Source organism: Symphalangus syndactylus, chromosome 3 (genome assembly GCF_028878055.3).
Source record: "Symphalangus syndactylus isolate Jambi chromosome 3, NHGRI_mSymSyn1-v2.1_pri, whole genome shotgun sequence".
In the NCBI taxonomy this organism is placed as follows: Eukaryota; Metazoa; Chordata; class Mammalia; order Primates; family Hylobatidae; genus Symphalangus; species Symphalangus syndactylus.
Genome location: NC_072425.2, coordinates 28,355,656 through 28,372,835, shown reverse-complemented (window position 1 = coordinate 28,372,835; position 17,180 = coordinate 28,355,656). Strand labels below are relative to the sequence as shown.

Genomic DNA, 17,180 nt, shown 5'->3' with positions numbered 1-17,180 from the left:
CTGTAAAGGGACAGACAGTAAATATTTTTGGCTTTGGGACAAGGTAGACTCTTCCACAATTACTTAACACTGCCTTTGTAGCATGCAAGTGGCATAGATGATACTTTACATGAATTGGCATGGTTGTGTTCCTATAAAACTTTATATACAAAGACAAGTAGCAGGCTAGATTAGGTCTGAGGGCCACAGTTTGCTGACCTTTGTTCTAAATGATAATCAATGTTCTATTTAATTGGAATGTGCTTCATAGTCTTTTTAAAACACACACACACACACACACACACACACACACATTCCATTCTATGCCTGGAATATTCCCCTCTCTGCACTCCGATTTACTCTTTTGGTCTCAAATAGGAAACATTCTCTCCTCTGGGAAGCCCACCCTAACTTTCTTAAGTCTAGAACCGTGCTCCTCTTCTGGACACCATAACACATAGACCATACCTACCAACACATTTCCTTGCCTGTCTCACCTATAAACACTGGTCCCACCAAGGGCAAGGGCCAGGCCTTATTCACATGAATATTCTTGTGGGACCTGGCACAGTTATTCTGTCAACAGTTCGTAAATAAATGAATGGACATTGAAAAATAGGTCATTAATAGTTGGCAGTAAAGACAACTTGGAAGGCACTTTTTTCAGTTTAGCACAGGACAGGACTCAAGTTTTACCTTCTACTTTGTTCCCCTCCCTTGGGCTCTGATGTGGAAGATAACTTCAGTGTGTGCTTGATGCTAACACTGACATTTCAACGCATTGCAGATTCTGAATGAATGACAGCTGTCTTTAAAACATGCGGATTTCAGAGAATGTTGATCTCTTATTCCTTTGTGCTTTGCCTGCTCTGTATGATGTTATTTTTCATTTCTTTCATATTTTTTACTTTTGATATGCTTTTAAATAAAAGTTGCACACTGCTAAGGGCATATGATTACCAAGATGTCGCTTTTTTCATTCTGCATTTTCTAAAAGACTCAAGTAGAACATGTTTGTATAAAGTCTAGGATCTCCCTTCTGAGTGATCCAGAACACAGATCTAGAATGAGACAGTGTCTATCAAGAGCGTTCCTGTGTAAGCTTCCATCACATTTCTCCTGGAAGTTGACAAAAAGTCTCCAACTATTTCTGCCACACGTCCTTATCCATATCTTCTCCTAAGGATGAATGAAATGAATGATCAAATTTCACCTGAGTTAAGTATCGTGACCCAAAGAAATAAAAAATAATTATAATAAAAGCTAATGTTCATGAAACACTAAATGGCACAGCACATGGTACTGTAAGTGCATTAAAATGTAATCATCACAATAGTCCTGAGATACAGATATTACGATCCTCATTTATATATAAGAAAACTAGGAAGCAGAGCAGTCGAGCAATTTTCCCAAGATCACACAGCAAGTAAATGGTGGAAACAGAATCCCAACCCAGATTTCTGTGACTCCCAAGGGCAGGTCTCTTCTGTTCAACAATTCTGAGCAATGGGATTAATCCCAAGTAGGGTTGCCAGATTCAGTAAATTAAAACACAGGGTGCTCAGTTAAATTCAAATTCCAGGCAACATTTTTGTAGTGTAAGTACATTTCATAAACGATTTGCATATAAAGTGACTGGGCCAGGGTGTGTCACACAGTAAAAGCACTGTTCCTACTAGGTGCCAGAACCTATGCTGAGAACAAATGTCTATTCTCTAGCCAGCACCAGAAGGAGGCACTCTCATGAGGACAGAAACCAGATGCAACTGTATGAGGTCATGCTGACCGTTAGACCTTTTCTTGCTCCCTTTGCAGGTTCCCCCTTGGTAAAATTAATGTGCTTAACTACTGATGGCTTAAAATTCTGTAACATCTCCAGCCAGCACTGAAGGTGAAACCCAGGGCCATGGGTGAAAGTGACACAGATAAGAAGGTTGCACTGGACCCCAGCAATGGAAAGAGAGAGAGCATACTCTGTGTGTGTATGTGTGTGTGTGTGTGTGTGTTTGATTTTTGTAATAAATAGGAATTTGAGCTTATGGAAAACAAAACAGGAAATCTCTCTGGACTTCATGAGTTTCACCATCCAGGCAGTTCTTGGGAAGAAATCCTGCCTGTAAGAATCCACATCCACTGGCTCTTTCCCAAAACCCCGAGGAACAGAATGGGGACTGGTGCAATGGCCAGGCAAACACTGGTTAGAACACAAACACACCCTGATAAAAGGCCAGCATCAAACAGGGAGTCCTCATAAGGCTGCAGAAGCCAGCACTGTGTCAATGCAGGATCACTCTTTCCTTACCTCTTCTGTCCTTGCAACACTCCACCCAGAGTCCAATTAGATCCCGGGGGAGGAAAATCATAGAATGTTCCAGCTTCACAGGACTCTGTAAATCATCTAACCTAATCCGTTTCACAGATGCAGATACAGTGACCCAGAGATGCTAGCTGGCTGGACCAAGGTGATAGAAAACTTCACAATGAAACTACTCTATCCCTCCCTTGAGTGCTCAAAATTACTCATTGAAATGGATGCTCAACACCCACTTACAGAAAAGTGTGGAGGGGCAGGGAGGGGCTTGAACTAAAGCCCATTTGAATCCTTGTACCCTTGACCTTAGTAGGTCACACAGGAACAATAAATGCCAAGATTTCATCCAAAATATTCTGTTCAGCCGCTCTGCTTGGGTCATGTGCTTATGTGTGTGCATGTCTTGTTTGCATTTTTATGTGTCTCCCTGTGTTTGAGAGAAAATGAAACCTTATACTGGAGGCATTGTTGACTCCTAGCTTTTGAATAAGTAGAGGCACCTAAGAAACAAATTCTGTACTTAATTGCTACATTTGCATGGCCACTGGTTTTCATAACAAAGAAAGTTTGCATTTCCACGACTTGTAAATGCTTCCAACTTCTGGCTAATTAGCTAGCAAACCAAGCTGGGCAAGAGGAGAAAACAGCCACAAAAATATTAAGCAATCAAAAAAAACTAGGATGTATTTCTGACTCTCTTGTTACTTTCCTTTTTGAACTTGTATAAAAGATTCCTCGTTCTTAACCTCAATTTCCCTATCTCCAAATGAGGGGGTAGAAGATACGTTTTCTAAGGTTTAAGTTCAGTACACATTCACTGAACTTCCTACTTCATACCTTGTGCCTTCCAGAAACTAAGAAAGGGGATGAACAAGACCAAGTGACTAACTTCAAAGGATCTGTGGTTTCTTAGCAAAGACAGACACACAAAAAATTACAATTACTATAGTTCAAATGCTATGAAGTAATACACACAGAAGGCTATGAGAATACAGAAGGAAGGGGGCTCTTCTAGCTCTAAAACTATGACAATGTCTTAGGAATCTTAAACTTTAGGTAAACACCCTGTACTTAAGATATTTAGAAACATCTACATAGAATGTCACTAAGCCAATGAATTAAATTCCACACTCTATACTTCAAATGACTGTAATTTTTACACTAAAAAATATTCTCAGGTGCTAATACCAAGTCAGTTATTTTTGATACTAAGATGGTTCTGGTCTGTATGACTCCAAAAAGATGCTCTGAAGTCCTTATTAATGCCTAATGGATTTCATCTCCACGGTATTAACAAACTTGGTCATATGACTGCTCAACCCATAACAAATGAAGTGGGAAAAGGCTTTCTAGAGAAAAAAAAATCTATTATCTTTTTACCCACTGGCTCCATTTTAGGGCCAAACACAGTATCTAGCATTTAACATAAGGCAGTCAATGTTTGTTGAATTAAAAGTTCACATGGAATGCTGAAGAAAACAAACCAAATAAATGATAAAAGCAAAGAAAATGTGTGTGTATGTTTGTGATCATCTTCTTTCCCCGGCTTACTAGTATCTCCCATGTCAGTTTGGTGCTTCTAGCCAAAAAGTGGTGGTTAACCCTCTACCTTATAAGGCGTCTCAAAACCAACCTCCCAGCTGGGCGCAGTGGCTCATACCTGTAATCCCAGCACTTTGGAAGGCCGAGGCGGGTGGATCACGAGGTCAGGAGTTCGAGACCAGCCTGGCCAACATGGTGGAACTCCATCTCTACTAAAAATACAAAACTTAGGTGTGGTGGTGGGTGCCTGTAATCCCAGCTACTCGGGAGGCTGAGGAAAGAGAAACGCTTGAACCTGATGTCAGGCCTCTGAGCCCAAGCCAAGCCATCGCATCCCCTGTGACTTGCACGTATATGCCCAGATGGCCTGAAGTAACTCAAGAATCACAAAAGAAGTGAATATGCCCTGCCCCACCTTAACTGATGACATTCCACCACAAAAGAAGTGTAAATAGCCGGTCCTTGCCTTAAGTGATGACATTACCTTGTGAAAGTCCTTTTCCTGGCTCATCCTGGCTCAGAAAGCGCCCCCACTGAGCACCTTGCGAACCCCACTCCTGCCCGCCAGAGAACAAATCCCTTTGACTGTAATTTTCCTTTACCTACCCAAATCCTATAAAACGGCGCCACCCTTATCTCCCTTCGCTGACTCTCTTTTCGGACTCAGCCCACCTGCACCCAGGTGAAATAAACAGCTTTATTGCTCACACAAAGCCTGTTTGCTGGTCTCTTCACACAGACGCGCATGAAATTTGGTGCCATGACTCGGATCAGGGGACCTCCCTTGGGAGATCAATCCTCTGTCCTCCTGTTCTTTGCTCCATGAGAAAGATCCACCTACGACCTCAGGTCCTCAGACCGACCAGCCCAAGGAACATCTCACCAATTTTAAATCGGGTAAGCGGCCTCTTCTTACTCTCTTCTCCAACCTCTCTCACTGTCCCTCAACCACTTTCTCCTTTCCACTCTTCAATCTCTCCCTTCTCTTAATTTCAATTCCTTTCATTTTCTGGTAGAGACAAAGGAGACACGTTTTATCTGTGGACCCAAAACTCTGGCGCCGGTCACAGAGTAGGGAAGGCAGCCTTCCCTTGGTGTTTAATCATTGCAGGGATGCCTGATTATTCACCCAGGTTTCAGAGGTGTCAGACCATGCAGGGATGCCTGCCTTGGTCCTTCACCCTTAGTGGCAAGTCCCACTTTTCTGGGGAAGGGGCAAGTACCCCAACCCCTTCTCTCCGTGTCTCTACCCCTTCTCCGCCTTTCTGGGGGGCAAGAAATCCCCAACCCCTTCTCCTTCACCCTGAGCAGCAAGTCCCGCTTTTCTAGAGGAGGGGCAAGTACCGCAACCTCGTATCTCTGTGCCCCAATCCCTTATTTCCATGCCCCGACCTCTTATCTCTGTGCCCAATCCCTTATTTCAGTGCCCCAACCTCTTATATCTCTGCACCCCAATCCTTTATTTCCGTGCCCCAACCTGTTATCTCTGCTCCCCAATCCTTTATTTCTGCACCCCGACCTCTTATCTCTGCTCCCCATCCCTTATTTCCACATCCTGACCTCTTATCTCTGTGCCCCAACCCCTTTCCCACTTTTCTGGAAGGTAAGAACCCCCAAACCCCTTCCCTCCGTGTCTCTACTCTCTCTTTTCTCTAGGCTTGCTTCCTTCACTATGGGCAACCTTCCACCCTCCATTCCTCCTTCTTCTCCCTTAGCCTGTGTCCTCAAAAACTTAAAACCTCTTTAACTCTCACCTGACCTAAAATCTAAGCATCTTATTTTCTTCTGCAATGCCGCTTGACCCCAATACAAACTCGACAGTAGTTCCAAATAGCCAGAAAACGGCACTTTCAATTTTTCCATCCTACAAGATCTAAATAATTCTTGTAAAATGGGCAAATGGTCTGAGGTGCCTGACGTCCAGGCATTCTTTTACACATGGGTCCCTCTCTAGTCTCTGTTCCCAGTGCAACTTATCCCAATCTTCCTTCTTTCCCTCCCACCTGTCCCCTCAGTCCCAACCCCAAGCGTCACTGAGTCTTTCTAATATTCCTTTTCTACAGACCCATCTGACCTCTCCCCTCCTCCCCAGGCTGTTCCTCAGCAGGCCGAGCTAGGTCCCAATTCTTCCTCAGCCTCCGCTCCTCCACCTATAATCCTTTTATCACCTCCCCTCCTCACACCTGGTCCGGCTTACAGTTTTGTTCCCTAACTAGCCCTCCCCCACCTGCCCAGCAATTTACTCTTAAAAAGGTGGCTGGAGCTAAAGGCATAGTCAAGGTTAATGCTCCTTTTTCTTTATCCCAAATCAGATAGCGTTCAGGCTCTTTTTCATCAAATATAAAAATCCAGCCCAGTTCATGACTCCTTTGGCAGCAACCCTGAGACACTTTACAGCCCTAGACCCTAAAAGGTCAAAAGGCCGTCTTATTCTCAAAATACATTTTATTACCCAGTCTGCTCCCGACATTAAACTCCAAAAATTAAATTCGCTTAGGCTCTTTTTCATCAAATATAAAAATCCAGCCCAGTTCATGACTCCTTTGGTGGCAACCCTGAGACACTTTACAGCCCTAGACCCTAAAAGGTCAAAAGGCCGTCTTATTCTCAAAATACATTTTATTACCCAGTCTGCTCCCGACATTAAATAAAACTCAAACACATAAGGTAATGTGGAGTGGGTAGCCTCCGTATTGATTAAGAAGGGGACAGACTTACTTTCCACTGTGAGAGTTACCCGAAGCTCCGCGTCAGGTGCTGGGCCCTCAAACCCCACAACAGGATCTAATTAACCTCGCCTTCAAGGTGTACAAGAATAGAAAAAGTTGCAATTCCTTGCCTCCACTGTGAGACAAACCCCAGCCACATCTCCAGCACACAAGAACTTTCAAATGCCTGAACCGCAGCGGCCAGGCGTTCCTCCAGAACCTCCTCCCCCAGGAGCTTGCTACAAGTGCCAGAAATCTGGCCACCAGGCCAAGGAATGTCTGCAGCCCAGGATTCCTCCTAAGCCGCGTCCCATCTGTGCAGGACCCCACTGGAAATCGGACTGTCCAACTCACCTGGCAGCCACTCCCAGAGCCCATGGAACTCTGGCCCAAGGCTCTCTGACTGCTTCCCAGATCTTCTTGGCTTAGCGGCTGAAGACCGGCGCTGCACAATCGCCTCGGAAGCCCCCTAGACCATTACGGACGCCGAGCTTCGCGTAACTCTCACAGTGGAAAGTAAGTCCGTCCCCTTCTTAATCAATACGGAGGCTACCCACTCCCCATTATCTTATTTTCAAGGGCCTGTTTCCCTTGCCTCCATAACTGTTGTGGGTATTGACAGCCAGGCTTCTAAACCTCTTAAAACTCCCCAACTCTAGTGGCAACTTAGACAACACTCTTTTAAGCACTCCTTTTAGTTATCCCCACCTGCCCAGTTCCTTTATTAGGCCGAGACACTTCAACTACATTATCTGCTTCCCTGACTATTCCTGGATTACAGCTACATCTCATTGCTGCCGTTCTTCCCAATCCAAAGCCTCCTTTGCGTCCTCCTCTTGTATTCCCCCGCCTTAACCCACAAGTATAAGATACCTCTACTCCCTCCTGGGCGACCAATCATGCATCCCTTACCATCTCATTAAAACCTAATCACCCTTACCCCAATCAATGCCAATATCCCATCCCAAAGCATGCTTTGAAAGGGTTAAAGCCTGTTATCACTCGCCTGCTACAGCATGGCCTTTTAAAGCCTATAAACTCTCCTTACAATTCCCCCATTTTACCTGTCCTAAAACCAGGCAAGCCTTACCAGTTAGTTCAGGATCTATGCCGTATCAACCAAATTCTTTTGCCTATCGACCCCATGGTGCCAAACCCATATACTCTCCTATCCTCAATACCTCCCTCCACAATCCATTATTCTGTTTTGGATCTCAAACATGCTTTCTTTACTATTCCTTTGCACCCTTCATCCCAGCCTCTATTTGCTTTCACTTGGACTCACCCTGACACCCATTAGGTTCAGCAAATTACCTGGGCTGTACTGCCGCAAGGCTTCACAGACAGCCCCCATTACTTCAGTCAAGCCCAAATTTCATCCTCATCTGTTACCTATCTCGGCATAATTGTCATAAAAACACACGTGCTTTCCCTGCTGATCGTGTCCGATTAATCTCCCAAACCTCAATCCCTTACAAAACAACAGCTCCTTTCCTTCCTAGGCATGGTTAGTGTGGTCAGAATTCTTACACAAGAGCCAGGACAGCACCCTGTAGCCTTTCTGTGCAAACAACTGGACCTTACTGTTTCAGCCTAGCCATCATGTCTCCGTGCAGCAGCTGCTGCTGCCCTAATACTTTTAGAAGCCCTCAAAATCACAAACTATGCTCAACTTACTCTCTACATTTCTCATAACTTCCAAAATCTATTTTCTTCCTCATACCTGACGCATATACTTTCTGCTCCCCAGCTCCTTCAGCTGTGTTCACTCTTTGTTAAGTCCCACAATTACCATTGTTCCAGGCCCGGACTTCAATCCGGCCTCCCACATTCCTGACACCACACCTGACCCTCATGACTGCATCTCTCTGATCCACCTGACATTCACCCCATTTCCCCATATTTCCTTCTTTCCTGTTCCTCACCCTGATCATGCTTGATTTATTGATGGCAGTTCCACCAGGCCTAATTGCCACACACCAGCAAAGGCAGGCTATGCTATAGTACAAGCCACTAGCCCGCCTTTTAGAACCTCTCATTTCCTTTCCATCGTGGAAATCTATCCTCAAGGAAATAACTTCTCAGTGTTCCATCTGCTATTCTACTACTCCTCAGGGATTATTCAGGCCCCCTCCCTTCCCTACACATCAAGCTTGAAGATTTGCCCCCATCCAGGACTGGCAAATTAGCTTTACTCAACATGCCCCGAGTCACATAACTAAAATACCTCTTAGTCTAAGTAGACACTTTTACTAGATAAGTAGAGGCCTTTCCTACAGGGTCTGAGAAGGCCACGGCAGTCATTTCTTCCCTTCTGTCAGACATAATTCCTCAGTTTAGCCTTCCCACCTCTATACAGTCTGATAATGGACCAACCTTTATTAGTCAAATCAGCCAAGCATTTCTCCAGGCTCTTAGTATTCAGTGACAGACAAATGGTCTATTAAAAACACACCTCACCAAGCTCAGCCACCAACTTAAAAAGGACTGGACAATACTTTTACCACTTTCAGTTCTCAGAATTTAGGCCTGTCCTCGGAATGCTACAAGGTACAGCCCATTTAAGCTTCTGTATAGATGCTCCTTTTTATTAGGTCCCAGTCTCATTCCAGACACCAGACCAACTTAGACTGTGCCCCAAAAAAACTTGTCATCCCTACTATCTTCTGCCTAGTCATACTCCTATTCACCATTCTTAACTACTCATACATGCCCTGCTCTTGTTTACACTGCCAGTTTACACTGTTTCTCCAAGCCATCACAGCTGATATCTCCTGGTGCTATCCCCAAACCGCCACTCTAAACTCTTGAAGTAAATAATCTTTGCTGGCAGGACTATGCTGAATCTCCTCAGGCACTCCCTAATCATATGTCCTGGGTCCTCCCAATTCTTAGACCTTTTATACCTGTTTTTCTCCTTCTCTTATTCCATTTAGTTTTTCAATTCATACAAAACCATATCCAGGCCATCACCAATAATTCTATATGACAAGTGTTTCTTCTAAAAACCCCACAATATCACCCCTTACCACAAAATATTCCTTCAGCTTAATCTCTCCCACTCTAGGTTCCCATGCCACCCCTAATCCCGCTCGAAGCAGCCCTGAGAAACATCGCCCATTCTCTCTCTCCATACCACCCCCCAAAAATTTTCGCCACCCCAACACTTCAACGCTGTTTTATTTTTCTTATTAATATAAGAAGGCAGGAATGTCAGGCCTCTGAGCCCAAGCCAAGCCATTGCATTCCCTGTGACTTGCATGTATATGCCCAGATGGCCTGAAGCTACTGAAGAATCACAAAAGAAGTGAATATGCCCTGCCCCACCTTAATTGATGACATTCCACCACAAAAGAAGTGTAAATGGCGGGTCCTTGCCTTAAGTGATGACATTACCTTGTGAAAGTCCTTTTCCTGGCTCATCCTGGCTCAGAAAGCGCCCCCACTGAGCACCCTGCATCCCCCACTCCTGCCCGCCAGAGAACAAACCCCCTTTGACTGTAATTTTCCTTTACCTACCCAAATCCTATAAAATGGCGCCACCCTTATCTCCCTTCGCTGACTCTCTTTTCGGACTCAGCCCACCTGCACCCAGGTGAAATAAACAGCTTTATTGCTCACACAAAGCCTGTTTGGTGGTCTCTTCACACAGACGCACATGAAACCCGGGAGGTGGAGGTTGCAGTGAGCTGAGATTGCGCCACTGCACTCCAGCCTGAACAACAGAGTAAGACTCTGTCTTGGAAAAAAAAAGAAACCCTCCCCACCCTGGCCCCACTGCTGTCTCCCTGGTGCGGCCCATTCTATAGGCACTTGCCATGGCCTTTGGACTAGTCTCCCCACTCTCATGTTGCCTTCTCCAGCATGTCCTCTCACAGCTTTCTAAAACATCACAACTTATTCTGTGCTCTTGCTTGGAGCCTTTTGAATATTCCACACTTTCTGGTTAAAGCCTCCACTGATTCAACCTCCTTTGTTCTTCAGCTTATGACTCTTCTCCCATCTCAACCCCCCTGCACCCCTCTCTGTGATCTAGCACATGCCAACTTCTTAGAGTAGTGTATGCACTATTTCATACCCACAAGCCTTTTCTCATGCTGTGCCTTTGGTCTGAAGTGCCCTTTTTCCACTTCTTCCTCCTTACTGAACTCTAGGAAGGAGGTGTGGACCCTGCCACACCTTGAGAGATTTTGTCCCTCTCTCCTCTCATTCAATTTTTACAAATTTCACATTTCCTTGAAACTTGCTTATTTGTGTGTCCTTCTCGCCTATCAAACTGTGAACTTCTCCATGGCAAGGTCATAAATTTGTGTTTTTTGTTTTTTTTGAGAGAGTCTTCCTTTGTTGCCCAGGCTGGAGTGCAGTGGCACAATATCGGCTCACGGCAATCTCTGCCTCCTTGGTTCAAGAGATTCTCCTGCCTCAGCCTCCTGAGTAGCTGGGATTGCAGGCATGTATCACCATGCCTGGTTAGTTTTGGTTTTTTTTTTTTTTTTTTTTTTTTTTTAGTAGAGATAGGGTTTCATCATGTTGGCCAGGCTGGTCTCGAAATCCTGATCTCAAGTGATCCGCCTGCCTCAGCCTCTCAAAGTGCTGGGATTACAGGCATAAGCCACTGCACCCAGCCAAGGTCATAAATTTGATTCGTCTCTGTGCCCCTACCCTCAAGAAAAAATAGTGAACAAATAGGGCCCCAAAAATATGCTTTAAATAAGTTATAAACATACTTATATTTAAATACATTTTAAATATAAAATAGGATGTTCTGCCAAGGATTAAACTTGTGTACTTGATATTATTGTGTTCTTCTAACAAAAGAAATGACAGAAATGCATCTCTTTTGGTCACCATAAAAAGCCTAAATTACCTTGAAGCCAGTGAAAGGAAATTGGGGTGGGCTATGGAGGTAGAGTCACTTTTAGAGACAACTGTGATCACAGCTTGGAGGAGAGTGGGGTTGATACTTTTTTTGTCCAGAAGTTTTTGAAGATATAAAATAAGAAGCTTCTAAGGCCTAGAGAGACGGGAGGTGAAGAGATAGTGGTTGACATCCCAGCTTTATAGGGAAACATATATTGTAAGCATGGTGCGCCCACGCTAACAATATGTGTAGTTGATCAGGATGGAATTGATGAACATAGGAAGGATTGAAGAGGTTATCATAGCAATGTCTGCAAAAAAAAAAAAAGGAGAAATAGAGGTTTCTAGCCCAGCCTGGAACTCTGGATAGGATCTACCTGGGCCACCTGCCATCCATCATCAGCATATCTCCTCATAATGGCCGCAGAAGATTCCAATTACCCATTTCCCTGGTAGCCATAGGAGATAGGGCACAGGGGCTGGAGGCCCCATTCCTTCGGAAAGAAACAAGACATGCCCGTCTAACCTGACAGTGAGAAGGTGATTAATTGGTCATTCTTTTATAAATCAAAGAATGTATAATTAAGTAGCATGTGTAAAAACACATAAAGGGAGAAAAGTAGGTAGTGTTAGTTGACTTACATCTTCTTATTCCCAAACAAAACAGGAAGGCAAGTGAGGTGAGTCATGTCAAAAATTGCTTGGAAAAGGTAGCAACTAGGGAGTAGCCAACCAACGGGAAGTAGAAACCTTGAACTACATATATATCCCAGAAGCTAGAGGGCTCTGAAGTGCATACAAGCATATTCATTGGCACGGATTCTTGGCATTTCAGATCCAGAAGGGTCCTGAGACACGAAGCTGGTCCTCACAACTCTGCATAGACTAGGAGGCCCAAAGAACAGAAACATTCACTACACAAAGTTGCCTGCATTTGGTCCTGGGTTCAAGCCACCAACTTCTGTCATTTTATTAGAAAAGAAGCATAACAACAGCATTTACTGAGAGGGTGGTAAGCACTTTAATATACATTATATCATTTAATCACGTCAGCCTTATGTAGTAGTTTTGCTGTTCCTACCCCCATTTTATAGATTAGGAAACTGAGGTCTGAAGGGTAAAATAGCCTGTTCAAGGTCACTCACTAAAATGTAGTAGAACCAGGACTTGAACTCAAGCCATCTAATCCTGAAGCCCATGCTGTCAGCCATTACAACCATAAGCAATGTTCTCATTGAAGTAGAGAATATTAATAATTACATAATATTTACTGAGTACTTACTACAAGCCAGGCACTGTTCTAGGTTCTTTTTATGTCTTGCTCCTCACAACACCCTAAGTACTTTAGTCATATTAACTCATTACATTTTCCCAACAACCTGTGAGCTTAGTTATTATATCCAATTTGCATTTGTTTCCAAGGCCTCAGAGCTGGTAAGTGGTAGAGCCAGGCTTTGAATTCAGGACATTTGGCTTAAACCAGGAAATCTATGCTTTGAAATATAAAGCCTCCATATAAAAGACAATCTATTTATTAAAAATGTTATTCACACCCCTGAGTTCACCCACCTTTAGCATATATTGGGATTTTTCACCATACAAATGAGAATGGACCAATGAAAACATCATATGAAATTGCAACTTTGTAAGTCAAATGTCAGCAATATCATATAGTTCAATGTAATAGAAGCCACAAGTGTGAATGAAATCACACAGAAAAAGTACAGAGCATGAAAAGAGTAAAGAGACAAAGGTAAGAGAATCCAAGGGAACTCCAACATTTTCTAATTTACTGTGTGACCTCAGTAAGTCTCTTCCCCTCCTTGGGTTCTTCAAGTTGGACATTCAAATCACTGCATTGCTATTTCTGATCACTTTCTCACTTATGCTAAGATTTAGCTGTTTCTCAAAACTGGCCATAATTTCCCCATCCCCTTTAGAACTTCCCATCCTAGATATACTGACTAGAATTGACTGCCAGCAGGCTAACCTATGGAGACAATAAAAGGATCCGTGGTTTCCAGAGGTTAGGGAGAAGTGAAGGATGAATAAGCAGAGCACAAAGGACTTACAGGGCAGTGAAAATACTCTGTGTGATACTACACTGGTGTATACATGGAATTATACATTTGTAAAAACCCATAGAAAATACAACATCAAAAGGGAACCCTCTCATAAACTATGGACTTTGGGTACTAATGATTTGTCAATGCAGGTTCATTGATTGTGGCAAATGTACCACTCTGGTGGAGATGTTAATAGTGGGGGAGGCTATGTGTATATGGGCTAGAGGGTATATGGGAATTATCTGCTCACTTTAGCTGAGAACATAAAACTGCTCTAGAGAAAGTCTATTTGACTTCCTGCCAGCTGGCATCCTCTCTGCAGAGGTCACACAGATGACGAGCATACCATTAACAGTTTTTGAAGAAAGAGAGGAGTGGGATGAAGAGAATAGACACATATTAAGCATTTCTTTATTCTGTGCCTAGTGCTATAGCATCTCACTGTTAGCTCCTATTATCCTCCCAACAACTTGGGGAGGCAGCAGCCTTTACTGTTTCCAGTAATTCTTTTTTTTTTTTTTTTTTTTTTTGAGACGGAGTCTTGCTCTGTCACCCAGGAGTGCAGTGACGCGATCTCAGCTCACTGCAAACTCCACCTCCCGGGTTCACGCCATTCTCCTGCCTCAGCCTCTGGAGTAGCTGGGACTCCAGGTGCCCGCCACCATGCCCGGCTAATTTTTTGCATTTTTGGTAGAGATGGGGTTTCACTGTGTTAGCCAGGACGGTCTCGAGTTTCTGACCTCGTGATCCGCCTGCCTTGGCCTCCCAAAGTGCTGGGATTACAGGCGTGGACCACTGTGCCCGGCCTGTTTCCAGTAATTCTTACAGATGAGCAAGTGAAAGGTCAGAGAAGATACTGGACCAAGGCCAACCAGACTGTTACATAGTAGGGCAGAGGGTCTATTTTGGACTCAACTTCAAATCCCAAGCAGTGCCCCCTGACCTTCTTCAACTCTTCTCTTATTTTCAGCCTCAGATCTCCCCACAGAGTGAATAAATACTAACTGGCAAGGACCCAGTTCCTATATAAGAAATCGTGCAGCTCAATCTATGGCTCTATAAATCACAGAAACGACACCTAATTTCCCCTGTCAGGATAAGCTTCACTTTTCAAGCCATTCTCCTCTGAATGATGAGAGCCCGACAGAACAGCTCCTTAATCTGGGTGACAGGAAGAAGACATTTAGAGCCAGCCAAACTCCCCTATTGCCACACTTACCTCTGCTAATGAAAAAATATTAGAGAAATAAATATACAACCCACTGAGATGCTTGTGCACAAGGCTCTCTGTCGGCTGTCTGTTTCTCAAGATGTACACAGACAAGATGATAGGATTATATGATCCTCAGGCAAGGAGTAATTTTTCTTGTCAGTCCCATATTTCAGCTCCCATCCATCTCACACAGAAGATGAAGTAATATGTTTTAATGCATTAAAAATAACAGTGAGCATTTTTTGAATCCTTTTCTATTCCAAACACAGTGCTCAGTGAGAACTGACATGCAGGGATTCATTTAATTTGTACAGCAACACCACGAATTTGATAATCCTATTGGTGCCACTATATAGAGGATGAGACTGAGGCCCCAGAGAGTTTGGGTTCCTTTCCTAAGTTATATAGCCAGTATATAGCAGAACAAAACTCAGACCCACGTTTCTCAAATTCCAAAGCCTAAATGCTTAACCACCATGGGTCACTTTCATCCCCATAAACAGCCTGTATATTAGGTTGTATTGTTTCCATGCAACCCTTGAAAAAGTTGAAATTTTTTAAAGTTTGATGCTCCTGTGATCAGGTGACTTCATCAATGTCACAAATCTAGGAATTAGGACTCAAACACAGGTCTCAACCTAAAGACTGAATCCTCTTCTCCAAACTATTCATTTTTCCTAAATACTAAGGGCAGGTGGCACATGACAAATTCTTAGGAGGAGTGAGGGGGACCAGTTAACCTTGCCCTGGCCATTCCCAAGTCCTTCTTTGCGACAACCAAATAATGACTTAATTGAAAAAAAAATAGATTCATGTTGGTCTGGGCAATACTTTTTTGAATAAGACCTCAAAAGCACAGGCAATAAAAGCAAAAATAGAGAAATAGGATTACATCTAATTAAAAATCTTCCTTTGTTGACTGCAAAGGAAACAGTCAATAGAATGAAAAGACAACGTACAGAATGAAAGAAAATACTTGTAAATTATGGCTCTGACAAAGGGTTAATATCCAGAACCTATAATAGCAAAAAAATCCCAAAACAGAAAACATATAATCCAATTTAAAAATGGGCAAGACTAAGGCGAGCTCAGGGAGGACAGAAACCTCCCGTGGAGCAGAAGGGCAAAAGCTCACTTGATCTTGATTTTCAGTACGAATACAGACCATGAAAGCGGGGCCTCACGATACTTCTGAAAAAAATAAAAATAAAAATGGGCAAGAGAGCTGAATAGACAGTCCTCAAAAAAGATATAAAAGTGGCCAAGTATATGAAAAAAATGCTTAACATCACTAATTATCAGGGAAATGCAAATCAAAACCACAATGAGATATCGTCTCACTCCAATTTGGACAGTTACTACAAAAAAGACAAAAAATAACAAATGCTGACATCAATGGTCAGCGAGGGGAACTCTTACACACTGTTGGTGGGAATATAAATTAGTACAGCTATTATAGAAAACAGTATGAGAATTACTCTAAAAATTAAAAATAAAACTACCATATGATCCAATAATCTCACTACTGGGCATATATCAAAGGAAATAAAATCAGTATGTTAAAGAGATATCTGCACTTTCAGCTTGTGTCCTGTTTATTGCAGTACTGTTAACAATAACCAAGATATGGACTCAACCTAAGTGTCCATAAATAAATGCATGGATAAAGAAAATGTGATGTATATGTACAATGGAGCATTATTCAACCATCAAAAGAATAAAATTCTGTCATTTACAGCCACAGGAATAGAACTGGAGATAATTATGTTATATGAAATAAGCCAGGTACAGAAAGAAAAATACTACTTTTTCTCATTCATATGTGGAATCTGAAGAAATGGATCTCATGGAGGTAGAGAGATGATTGGTAGTTACCAGAGCCTAGGAAGGGTAAGAGAGAGAGGGGGATGAAAACAGGCTGGTTAACAGATACAAAAATACAGTTAGTTAGAATGAATAAGATCAGGTGTTCAATAGTACAGTAGGATGACTATAGTTAACAATAATGTATTGTATTCAAAATAGCTGGAAGAGAAGAATTAGAATGTTCCCAATGTAAAAAAGGAAAAAAAGATAGATGTTTTGGATGATGGATATTGGAGTTACCCTGATTTGATCATTATACATTGTATGCATGTATCAAAATATCACATGTAGGCCAGGCGTGGTGGCTCATGCCTGTAATCCCAACACTTTGGGATGCCAAGGCGGGCAGATCATGAGGTCAAGAGATGGAGAACATCCTGGCCAACATAGTGAAACCCCGTCTCTACTAAAAACACAAAAATTAGCTGGGTGTGGTGGCACGCACCAGTAGTGCCAGCTACTTGGGAGGCTGAGGCAGGAGAGTCGCTTGAACCCAGGAGGTGCAGGTTGCAGTGAGCCAAGATTGTGCCACTGCCCTCCAGACTGGTGATAGAGTGAGACTGTGTCAAAAGGAAAAGAAAAAGAAGAAAGAAAGAAAGAGAGAGAGAGAGAGAAAGAAAGAGATCACAAGTACC

The 17,180-nt window shown here is 43.1% G+C and overlaps 1 protein-coding gene and 1 long non-coding RNA gene across 8 annotated transcripts in view; one reads left to right on the top strand and one right to left on the bottom strand.

Annotated features, from left to right (window-relative positions):
• The window catches only part of ASTN2 (astrotactin 2), a 1,055,774-nt gene that overhangs the window by 248,595 nt on the left and 789,999 nt on the right, over positions 1-17,180 (bottom strand). The window lies entirely within an intron of this gene.
• Positions 1-17,180, top strand: part of LOC129478962 (uncharacterized) — a 67,190-nt gene that overhangs the window by 23,757 nt on the left and 26,253 nt on the right. For all 5 annotated transcript variants that reach the window (XR_010120193.1, XR_010120190.1, XR_010120192.1 and 2 more), the window contains one exon: positions 12,236-12,412. This is a non-coding gene — a long non-coding RNA (uncharacterized lncRNA). The remainder of the gene's footprint in view (positions 1-12,235; positions 12,413-17,180) is intronic.